The sequence below is a fragment of the Mercenaria mercenaria genome, chromosome 14, assembly GCF_021730395.1.
Source record: "Mercenaria mercenaria strain notata chromosome 14, MADL_Memer_1, whole genome shotgun sequence".
NCBI lineage: Eukaryota > Metazoa > Mollusca > Bivalvia > Venerida > Veneridae > Mercenaria > Mercenaria mercenaria.
In genome coordinates this window covers 52396985-52408649 of record NC_069374.1, presented here as the reverse complement: position 1 = coordinate 52408649, position 11665 = coordinate 52396985, and positions in this window count along the sequence as shown.

Genomic DNA, 11665 nt, shown 5'->3' with positions numbered 1-11665 from the left:
AAAAAAGTGGTAGACAATGAAAGCAGTAACATTTTTATTAAAACAAGAGGGCCATGAAGGCCCTGTATCGCTCACCTGACCTATTGACCTAAAGATCATCAAGATCAACATTCTGACCAAGTTTCATTAAGATATGGTCATAAATGTAGCCTCTAAAGTGTTAACTAGCTTTTCCTTTGATTTGACCCGGTGACCTAGTTTTTGCCCCCACATGACCCAGATTCGAACTTGACCTAAAGATCATCAAGATTAACATTCTGATTAAGTTTCATGAAGATACAGTCATAAATCTGGCCTCTAGAGTCTTAACAAGCTTTTCCTTTGATTTGACCTAGTGACCTAGTTTTTTAACACACCTGACCCAGATTTAAACTTGACTATAGATCATCAAGATTAACATTCTGACCAAGTTTCATTAAGATATGGTCATAAATGTGGCCTCTAAAGTGTTAACTAACTATTCCTTTTATTTGACCCCCGTGACCTAGTTTTTGACCGACATGACCCAGATTCGAACTTGACCTAAAGACCATCAAGTTTAACATTCTGACTAAGTTTCATGAAGATATATACAAAAATGTGGCCTCAGAGTGTTAACAAGCTTTTCCTTTGATATGACCTAGTGACCTAGTTTTTGACTCCATCTGACCCAGATTTAAACTTGACCTAAAGATTATCAAGATTAACATTCTGACCAAGTTTCATTAAGATATGGTCATAAACGTGGCCTCTACAGTGTTAATTAGCTTTTCCTTTGATTTGACCCGGTGACCTAGTTTTTGACCCGACATGACCCAGATTCAAAATTGCCCTAAAGATCATCAAGTTTAACATTCTGACTAAGTTTTATGAAGATATAGTCATAAATGTGGCCTCTAGAGTGTTAACAAGCTTTTCCTTTGATATGACCTAGTGACCTAGTTTTTGACCCCACCTAACCCAGATTTGAACTTGAGCTATAGATCATCAAGATTTGACCAAGTTTCATTAAGGTATGGTCATAAATGTGGCCTCTAGTGTAAACTAGCTTTTCATTTGATTTGGCTTGGTGACCTAGTTTTTTATCCTACATGACCCAGATTCAACTGGACCTTAAGATCATCAATATTAACAATCTGACCAAGTTTCATGAAGATACAGTCATAAATGCGGCTTCAACAGTGTTAACAAGCTTTTCCTTTGATTTGACCTGGTGACCTAGTTTATGATCCCAGATAACCAAAAATCGAACTCGTCCAAGATTTTATTAAGGGTAACATTCTGACCAAGTTTCATTAAGATTGGGCCAAAAATGTGACCTCTAGAGTGTTAACAAGCTTTTTCTTTGATTTGACCTGGTGACCTAGTTTTTGACCCCAGATGACCCAATATCGAACTCGTCCAAGATTTTATTGAGGGTAACATCCTGACCAAGTTTCATTAAGATTGGGCCAAAATTGTGACCTCTAGAGTGTTAACAAGCTTTTCCTTTGATTTGACCTGATGACCTAGTTTTTGACCCCAGATGACTTAATATCGAACTCGTCCAAGATTTTATTGAGGGTAACATTCTGACCAAGTTTCATTAAGATTGGGCCAAAAATGTGACCTCTAGAGTGTTAACAAGCTTTTCCTTTGATTTGACCTGATGACCTAGTTTTTGACCCCAGATGACCCAATATCGAACTCGTCCAAGATTTTATTGAGGGTAACATTCTGACCAAGTTTCATTAAGATTGGGTCAAAAATGTGACCTCTAGAGTGTTAACAGTCAAATTGTTGACGACGGACGGACGGACGGACGGACGGACGACGGACGACGACGGACGCCGGACACAGGGTGATCACTAAAGCTCACCTTTGAGCACTTCGTGCTCAGGTGAGCTAAAAAAATAAACAATGAGACAAACATTTCCAGCATCTTTGGACGGTTCAAAATCCCATGTTAAACATACGATAAAGCCCGAAACGCGTGAAAATGTTCCGAATGTAAATCGGGTGAAGTAAGCGCTCTATATATAACAGTCAGATTATGCGTCTAGATTGATTAAACTGGGCGAGTCTACTTACTTATTACTTGAGGATAAAAAAAACGTGTTTTTAAATGTTGTTTCTTAAACAAGGGTGGCGGTTAAACTACGAAAAGTTACAACAAACAGTTAATTCACAACAAATCGTACGGTTGTTTTTAATCTGTAGAAGCTAGTCGTATTTACGCTTATGAGACCTGTTTCACCCACAAGTAAAGAATTGACAGGTCCATCATGAAATATTTTCCCCAGCGTGGAAATACTTGACCTATTCAATATGATCGCGGCCTCGATCAATAATGATCTCACTGATCTTAAATTCTTCTAGAACTACTATTTTACTACATGTGAAATTTAAACTTCAAAAATGAGACATTTAACAGTCGGACAAACGATTCTTAAGTGTGGATAAAATGCCAATCTTACTGGAAAAAAAAACAACCCAAAAACATTACAAATAATATATAAAAAATAAGAAAAATACACGCTGCCATAAAGAGTTTTAAAGATACCGAAACATTTAAAGAAAATTAGGTGGGTGAAAACAAAGAAGTATAGCTCTTTGGTAAAAATAAACATGTTCACGACAACAGACATAAAACATAAATTCAGATTTGACAGGACTGCTATATTATAATGTAGTCAATTATTCCTGTGAATAGTCTATAGATAAAACGGGCAATCTTTTGGATTTAGGTGAAAGAAAAAAAAATTAACTCTTTAATCAAGGCTTATTGTTGTGTCATTTTATGACAGCTAACGAGGTACGTTTTCGTGTTACGACCTAGGCCAAGTCATTTTGTGTTTTTGCTTCTCTGCCTCGCTCTATCTATTCGACAATATATGTGTTTAGATATAATTTAAACATTATTTTCACGGATCAGTTAATGCAGAATTCTAACAATAAATGAGCAACACTCACCTTTAATCTCTTGTATCATTTGTAAATGTGTTAATTCAGAACCTTTCAAAAAGAAGAAAAAGCTTGCATGTGAAATAAAGAATAGTTTACATATGAAAATATAAACTTGAAATTCCGGAGAATCCCGCGTTTAGACGAATCGTGTGATTTTTTACTGGCGAGTTTTTTTCCACAGACGATAAGGCGAGTTTTCATTGGTTCAGGGAGGCATATGCTTAATTTGCACAAGACTAGCACACACAGATAAAGATACGCATAGACAAAGACAAAATAAACACACGAGGACAAAACAAGCACACAAGTGAACAGACAGGGGCACCGCCTTGGAACGCTCAGTTGCAAAACCTCCACTGTGCAGGTTAATGATGCACATAAGCTCACTCTTACTCCCACTATGTTCCAAAATCACAAGACAGTGTAAATAAAAGGTATTCCCACCTGAAGAATACCTTAAGCATTTTTAGATCGTTTGGGGTTCTTTTTCCAATCTTTATACTCTGTGCATTTTAAATTGATAATTTTTGAATTTAACAAACTTTACCTTATAAAGAGGCCTATAAGATGACATTGGTAAAAATTGAAATCTGGCCAGATGATGGTGGAAATGGGCTATTTTGATTAGAATTTGATGGAAAAAGACAAATTTATTGCAAATTTATTAGTCGTTGAAAAAGAGGATAAACCCCCCAAATATCACTTTTTTATGTTTTGGGTATTTTTTTTTTCAAAAAACTGCATATCTATAGCCTTTGATTTCTATTTTCTGGCATCAGAGGTTAGTGAAAAATTTAACAGTTTAAATGTGTAATTGCATGCAGATCAGAGCAGAAATGTCAAAACAGGGCAAAAAAAAGGCTGCATTTTGGGTAACTGCTTCAAAAATTATGCCGCGACAGCTATTTTTGACAAAATTGTTGCTTTGTCTTATGGTACTGAAAATGCCGTAAAAAAATTGGAAACTGTTGATATCAAGCTAAAACCCTTTTATTTTTCAGCATTTGGGTTTCTTGTCATTTCAAATGAAACGACAAATTTTAAAAAAAAAGATTTTTTATAGGCATACAGACACTAAAAAAGGAAAATGGAGTAAAAAAAAAGGGTAGTCGCATAATGGGGATAAATGCCTGTTTTTTTGCTTGTAGAGCTTTTTTTCCAATTTTGCCATTTTTTTGTAAATCACAGACAGTTTTTGCTTGAATTGGGTGCTTTTTCATAATGAAATAACAACACTAAAAAATTTTTCTGGAAACTTAGATCAAACACCCCAGTATAATTTGGGGTCTCATTTTTTAGTGATTTTGCAGTTTTTGTGTTTGATGAAATTTTTTTCTTGCTCAAACAGACCCCCTTTTCTTTTGCTTTTTGTTGTACTAACAATATTCTTAAAAAATTTTTGGTTACAGCATTTAAAAGGGGTTTTATGTATGAAAAAAGAACAGCAACTATTTAGTGTGTTATAACTTATAAACTAGAACTTAACAGAATCGACGTTAGGCTGTACGGTGGCCGCGGTACGTTCAGTCAGATCTTTAATATTTACATCTCTTCAGAACATTTATATTGTGTATATAATAAGCGGTACTGTTTACTTTTTAAGCTTGGACGTTTCGGTTTAGATGGTTCATAAAATCTCTTGATTATAGTTTTGGATATTGTTTAATGCATGACCTTTCGCCCTATGTCTACAAATGTGAAGGGTATAAGGAAAATTCGTTCCAACTGAAAACGCAAACCAATTGCATTGCAGTATTGTACGATAGTTTGTTAATCCCATCCGGATTCCACACAGAAGGTCAGTGATTCTATCTAGGTGTCAGCCCATGGATCTCTCTTCACAATCAAAAGCTGGAATGTTGCAAAATGACAACAAAAGCGTGCCTACGTGTCAGTAGACAAAAACAAACGAACAAACAATTCTTAAAAGATTGCATTTAGGGGTAAGCTACTACCAGTTAACGGTAGGACAAGGTTGTGCAAATACCAAGTAAGATGTAGAACCAAATTATTGACTGGTGATGTGACAGAAACATGGTAAAACAGTAGATTGTTTGTCTAAGGGGAGAGAATTTATTGTAACACATGTGCTTATAATAAAAGAAACAGTCATGCACGAACTGTACATTTATTCCTGGAAATAAATAATGAACGTTTTTAAGTACACGTATTAAAGAATACTGATTTATTCTTTAACATAGCTTGCACCACTTCATAGTATGAAGAAAATGTGCAGAACCAAACTTTTAGCGATGCCTTGTATTTTCGAAGAAACCTATACTAGTATACGATTAAATCGCGAGTATACTTTTCCAGAGTGAGGCGATTACTGAAGTGAACAAGTACGAAAGTTACTGCAAGATGCACCAAAGGGAAACTCCGCGCCAAACGAAGCAGTGTATGTAGTACTGATAAAACAGGAGATGATATAATGATACTGGTGTCTTTGTTGAAGCAAACCGACAGTTAGATGGAGTTCCATGAATGTTGGAGAAAAAGCACTGCCTTTGTAGTGTATGCAGGATTTTTATGGTTGTGTTTAGTGACCTAAAGATGCTAAAAGCTCTTTCTTTTCCGCTCTTTCATTTCTGTCCTGCTTAATTTCCTCTTATGAAACTCATTTTCCTCGTTTGTGTTTTTAAATCTGATGCTATAATTATGGACAAGGCCAGACATTAAAAATAAGAAATTGCAATTTTGCAAATCGGAAGGACCAAATCGTCATTTACTACATAACTGCACTCACCTCACAAAACCCATTACAAATACGCCCACAGGCGTAGAGAATGATGATGATGAAATCTAACTTCAAATAGTGAGCATTTCGTGTCGGTTACGTTACACTTGAAAAATAATGGTATTTTAGTCATCATTGAAGATATTCATTGTAGTTTTGCAAGTTTAGGCCGATATCTGGTCTATGTCATTGTGCGGAAAGATGTATAAAGCAGTCGTGAAAAGCCTGATAGAAGTATTCCGATTTCGTAAAAAATGTATCGTATCGTACCACCAGTTCCCCTGGGTAGGTACAGACCATGTGTATAGTTTATTATTCACTTACCTTTAATCAAGGGAGACATTATTATTTTCTCTAATTCAATTCTTTCTCAGATATTATTTGTTTGTTTCTCCCTAGGGCGTCACTGCCATAGATAGTAAGAACTGATATGTGTTTTTGCTTAACAGTGCGTGGTAGACAATTACATATTCTCTTTCACAAACAAAAACATTCGTGACTGCAAACTAATTAAAATATACTGTTACATATCGAGGGATTTAGTGCAATAACGCGCTATATTGGAAAGAAGTTATTACATCGTCGCATTTGTTCATTGATATTGATAAACTTGGCGTTACTGAAAAAACAAAAAATAATGATGAAATTAATAGATAAATGTTTATTTCCTAAATACATTTGATCATGTCAAGCTACTATGAAACATTTCCTAACACTATTCTATCTCAACATTTCCCAACACCATTTTATCTCAACATTTCCTAATACCATCTTATCTCAACATTAACATTTCCTAACACCATCTTATCTCAACATTTCCTAACACCATCCTATCTCAACATTTCCTAACACCATCCTATCTCAACATTTCCTAACACCATCCTATCTCAACATTTCCTAACACCATCCTATCTCAACATTTCCCAACATCATCCTATCTCAACATTTCCTAACAAAAACTGGCTGATATTAAACGTCAATGTCAAAACCGAATCGAAATGATTGTTTCTAAATTTTGTAGTTAGCATGTGTTATTTTATGTGCATAGCTTATGGTTCGATATAAAATGTGACAGAGTATGGAAAGTGACAAATATCAAGTTCTGGAGCCAAACTTCCAATCCTCTGCTGTTTTCTTCTTCATCTACGCAGCTGAGCACATTTAACTAATTGGTCACATGCCAGGCTCAAAGATTGGCTTGCTATAAAGCGCGTCGAATAGTCGAATATTATATTCCCACATACGTACTCCTCTTCGACGTGAGTAAAAGAGCTCATCTGGTGTACGAAGTGTACGTCTACCCAAGGGACCAATCCTTAACTCGCCTTTCCAGTTTAATTTAAACCATCTCACTATACTAAATTATTCAGTGACAATATCCTTATTATTAGCATACCCAAGAGAAACCTTTCATTTATATGAGAGAACCCCGACATAACGAATCGTATGTCAAGTTACTTCTAATGAACCAAATACACAGTGCCATTCAATATAGAAAATGAAATAAAGTTGATATTGATAAAGAAACAAGCAAGTTACTTTTCTAAGGAGAATGATTTATTTTCCAGTGAAGTTGTCTCATTTGGACTATACCTAATATATTTCGGTAAAATGGATCATGAAATTTGTAAAATAAACTTATTAAGAAATTGCAATGCTCTTTAAATCTCATTTTGATAGATTTTCAAGTTAATTTGTTTTGAATTTACACGTTTGATGACCTGCGTAATTTTGCACTTCAAAGAATATGCTTTATACCACAGAGACTTGATCCTGCTGTAAAACATTCTTTATATTTGAATGTCACTCACCATCACTAACGCTAGTGTTAAAGAACACTTTTGCGAAATTATGAATTGAATTAGAAACACGGTTTTATCTGATGATTTGATGTTTAGCTTTGAAGGTATATCGTAGTTCACAGAGCAACTGAACAGGTGAATCTAACGTGCTTTCTGTTGTCCCAAAGGTTTAATTAGCTTTAGAGCACAGATGCTGTGTTTCCTGTAAAAAATATGTAATTTTTAGTGAGCGCTTTTCAGTTGACGTACATAAATTTTGACAGTCATCACCCAGGGAGAAACAAACAATCTATTCCCAAGGATAAAATGAATATATTATATAAAAAAATGTCTCCCTGGATTAAGATAAGCAAACAATAAACAACAAACGTGTTCTATAACAAACAGACAACTCTTACTTGGGAAGTATGGTTTGGATATGAAATAATCTTGATGAATTTTGAATATGTCATTTGAAGTTTGTTTCAAACTGGTCCCGTCATATATGAGCTTGTGAATATCTATTTTGCTTAAACATTACATGGCCTCCAAACAAACTTATAAAACAGGACAGATACCCGTAATAATATATAGAACGTATAATGATGCACTAGCTAAATCCAAATATACGGTATAATTTGGAGAACGTTCATCAAATGCTGTGTGACAATATGTCTATAGACTTTAACTCTCTTGTGCTGCTCTTTGTAAAGGGCAACACAACATTCATGACGTGTGTAGCTACCTGTTCCTCTTACTTGCTATGAAAAGCTGATTTATATACATTTTGAGCTGAGCAAATGAAGGGAAGTTACACCTTAAAAAACCCAGAAAAGATCCCGTTTCAATTACAATCTTAGATTCAGGATAGCATATTGCTGGTGTCTCTCCTCTCGCAATTGGCCTTACACGTTGCACTAAGACATATTTGTTTGTTTAAAACCGCTATTATGCCCATGATAGGTAGCCAGATCTGATTTAAAGTAACAGATCCACCTTTATCTTTCTAATGCCTTAAATACATTTTACGTTTTTCAAATTATTTAGTCATTGTAAAAAATCATCGACACCTAGTTACGTGATATGTTGTAAAAAATCATTGATGTCCGGTGATATGCATGCTCGTATTTGCCAAATCAGTGTTACAATATAACAGCATTAATGTCTTATCTTTAATAGGATATTCAATAATTATAATGAACTGTTATATAATTAATGTGCATGTTATCTGTAACTATTCGATGGTATCATCTTATATTTCAAACACAAAGGACGACATATCACATGTAAGGTATTGTCGGATTTCCGATATTTCCCTAGATGATAATTTAACATTTCCACTGTCAGATTTTGTTTCTTCTGTTTTGGAGCAAGCATAATTATATGAGATTATTACAACTGTGTTGTATTACTTCACTACTGAAGGAAATGAATTGCACAATGTTGCCTTTTTTGGGGACAAAATTTGGAGATTTTGATGAAACAATTATTTGACTGAGCAAGACCGTGCAAATTCTGTTTATTTTTGTCTTAACTGAATAGTATTTAGATGAAAAACAACAACGACAACAAACACAGCAACCGCTGTCATTCGATAGGAAGCAAATGGCATATTTTTTCTTCAAATGTATTACATTTTGATTATGGTAACGTTGATATTTTGACGTGTAATGAATACATTTGCTATTTGCTCTATGTTAAATACACAAACTTCTACAAACAAACTTCTGAGAGCTGTCACATATAGACAGGCCTATTTCAAAAACGAATTGCCAACTGTATGTTTATAAATGATCTTTAGACCACACATCCGCAAAAAGGAGGAGAGAGAAACCATTTTGTTTGGCAGGTCACAATTTAGGAACATCGTCCGTACTGATAGCTATTATGTGGGTATGAACACTTGTGTAATAAAGTTTGTTAACATTTTCTTTACAGGCATAAAACTCCCTGAAAATGCTAGAAAAATGTCAGTTATAGGTCCGCAATGAAATAAAACCAAACATTGGCTGGTATTAAAGATCAAACATGATGTTTGCAAATGATTCAAAACTGAATCGAAATGATTGTTTCTAAATTTTGTATTTAGCATGTGTTATTTTTGTGCATAGCATATGGTTCGATGTAAAATGTGACAGAGTATGGAAAGTGACAAATATCAAGTTCAGGAGCCAAACTTCCAATCCTCTGCTGTTTTCATCTTCATCTACGCAGCTGAGCACATTTAATTAATTGGTCACATGCCAGGCTCAAAGACTGGCTTGCTATATAGCGCGTCGAATAGTCGAATATTATATTCCAACATACGTGAATAAAAGAGCTCATCGCCTTTCTATTTTAATTTAAACCGTCTCACTATATTATATTATCCAGTGACAATATCCTTATTACAAGCATACCCAAGAGAAACCTTTCATTACGAGAGAAACCCGAAATAACGAATCGTCTGTCAAACTACTACTAATGAACTAATTACTCGACGTCATTTAATATAGGAAATAAGGTTAAACAGCATGACTGATATTGATACAGAAAAAAACAAGTCATTTTGCTAATTCTATGTTTTCAAGATATTTCGTTTTGAATGTACATATTTGCTTGGCTTTCAGTAAATGAACATGCAAATTCAGACTTCAGAGAATATGCCACAGAATATGCACTATATACCACAGAGACCCGATCCTGTCGCTATGTATTGTCTTAGAGAGCTGGATGTTGAACGGTCATTTTTACTGCAAATGACTGATGTTTTTTTCACAGTATGTCACTCTCTAACTTCAGAGCTAGATAACACTTTCGAAAAAAAAATGAACTGAACTTTAGCGACATGTTTTTGTTTGAATATATGATGTTAAGCTTTGAAGGTATGTTGTAGTTCATACAACAACTAAAATGGTGTATCAAAGGAGCTTTGCTTAATGTTTTAATTGACTAAAAGCACATATGCTTTGTTTCCTGTAAAAGAGAATATGTATTTGTTTTAGTTATTGCTTTTCAGTAGAAACACATAAATTCTTGCCAGCATGTCCGTTAACAGCAAAAAAAAAAAAAAAAAAAAAAAAAAAAAGATTGGTATACCAACAGCTCAGAAAGGATTCCTTCCCCAGCAATTGTTAGATTCTGGACACTATTAAAACGCGTCGTTTAAGGGAGGAATCCAGATAAAAAGGGGTCGGATTAGCAAGGTTAGACTATAATTGTGTTCATGTAATCTGTAACTACCCGCATCAAGTAAATATCTAACTACCCTCATCAAGTAAATATGTTATGACGTATTTCATTTAGAAACTGAAATGATGTATCCGCGCAATTATTTCTAGATAACGTGCCTATATCTTAAAAGCTTAAAAGCGAAGGTGCAGTTTCTTTCCTGAATGGGTGAACATGTAATTTTCCATTAAGCTTTGTTCAGCGGAAATACATACCAATTATAATCTCGGAAAGTGATCGACCAGGGAGCAAGAGAGAGAATGATAATTTCTCCCTTAATTAAAGATAGGTGAAATGTCATATATACATGTGTTCAGTAATTTATAACTTACCCGAGGGGAACGGTAGTTAGATATAATACATTCAATGCGAATTTGGAATGTTTCATTTAAAAAAAAATTGTTTCCAGTTGTTTCCGAAATATTTAAGATTGCGAAAATATCATTTTGCTAAAATACCATACTAGCCATAAATATATCGAGTACTGATACAGTGCTTAATCCTCATACTGTAAAAGTCTCAGAAAATAGACCATATACTTTTCCACAAGACATCTGTAGATAGAACTTGACCTTGAACAAATACGGCTGCAAAATGTTTTTCGCGATGCATATTATTTCTTATATATTATATCTCCTTTTATAGTAAATTCATTATTTGAAACCCAATATATACATTGTTAATATCGTTTTTTGTTGGTTTAAGCGGAATTTTATTACACAGATACTTATTACCAGACTTCAGGAATGAAAAATACAAAAAAAAAATGTAACAGAACTACGTACAGAGACATTTTACGCCACTACATGACTATTAAAGAACCTAAAAATCTAAAGATCGTTTGGGAACATAGAACGCGACCAAACAGAAAAATACCAGAATCTGTGTGATTAGACTGTACACGTGGTATTTAAAATGGACGGGTTCAACTTCTAGTTTATTTTAAATCATGATTGAGGTAATAAAACCTTAAAAGAATTTGAGCTTTATGACCATACCTCCTTTGAAACAA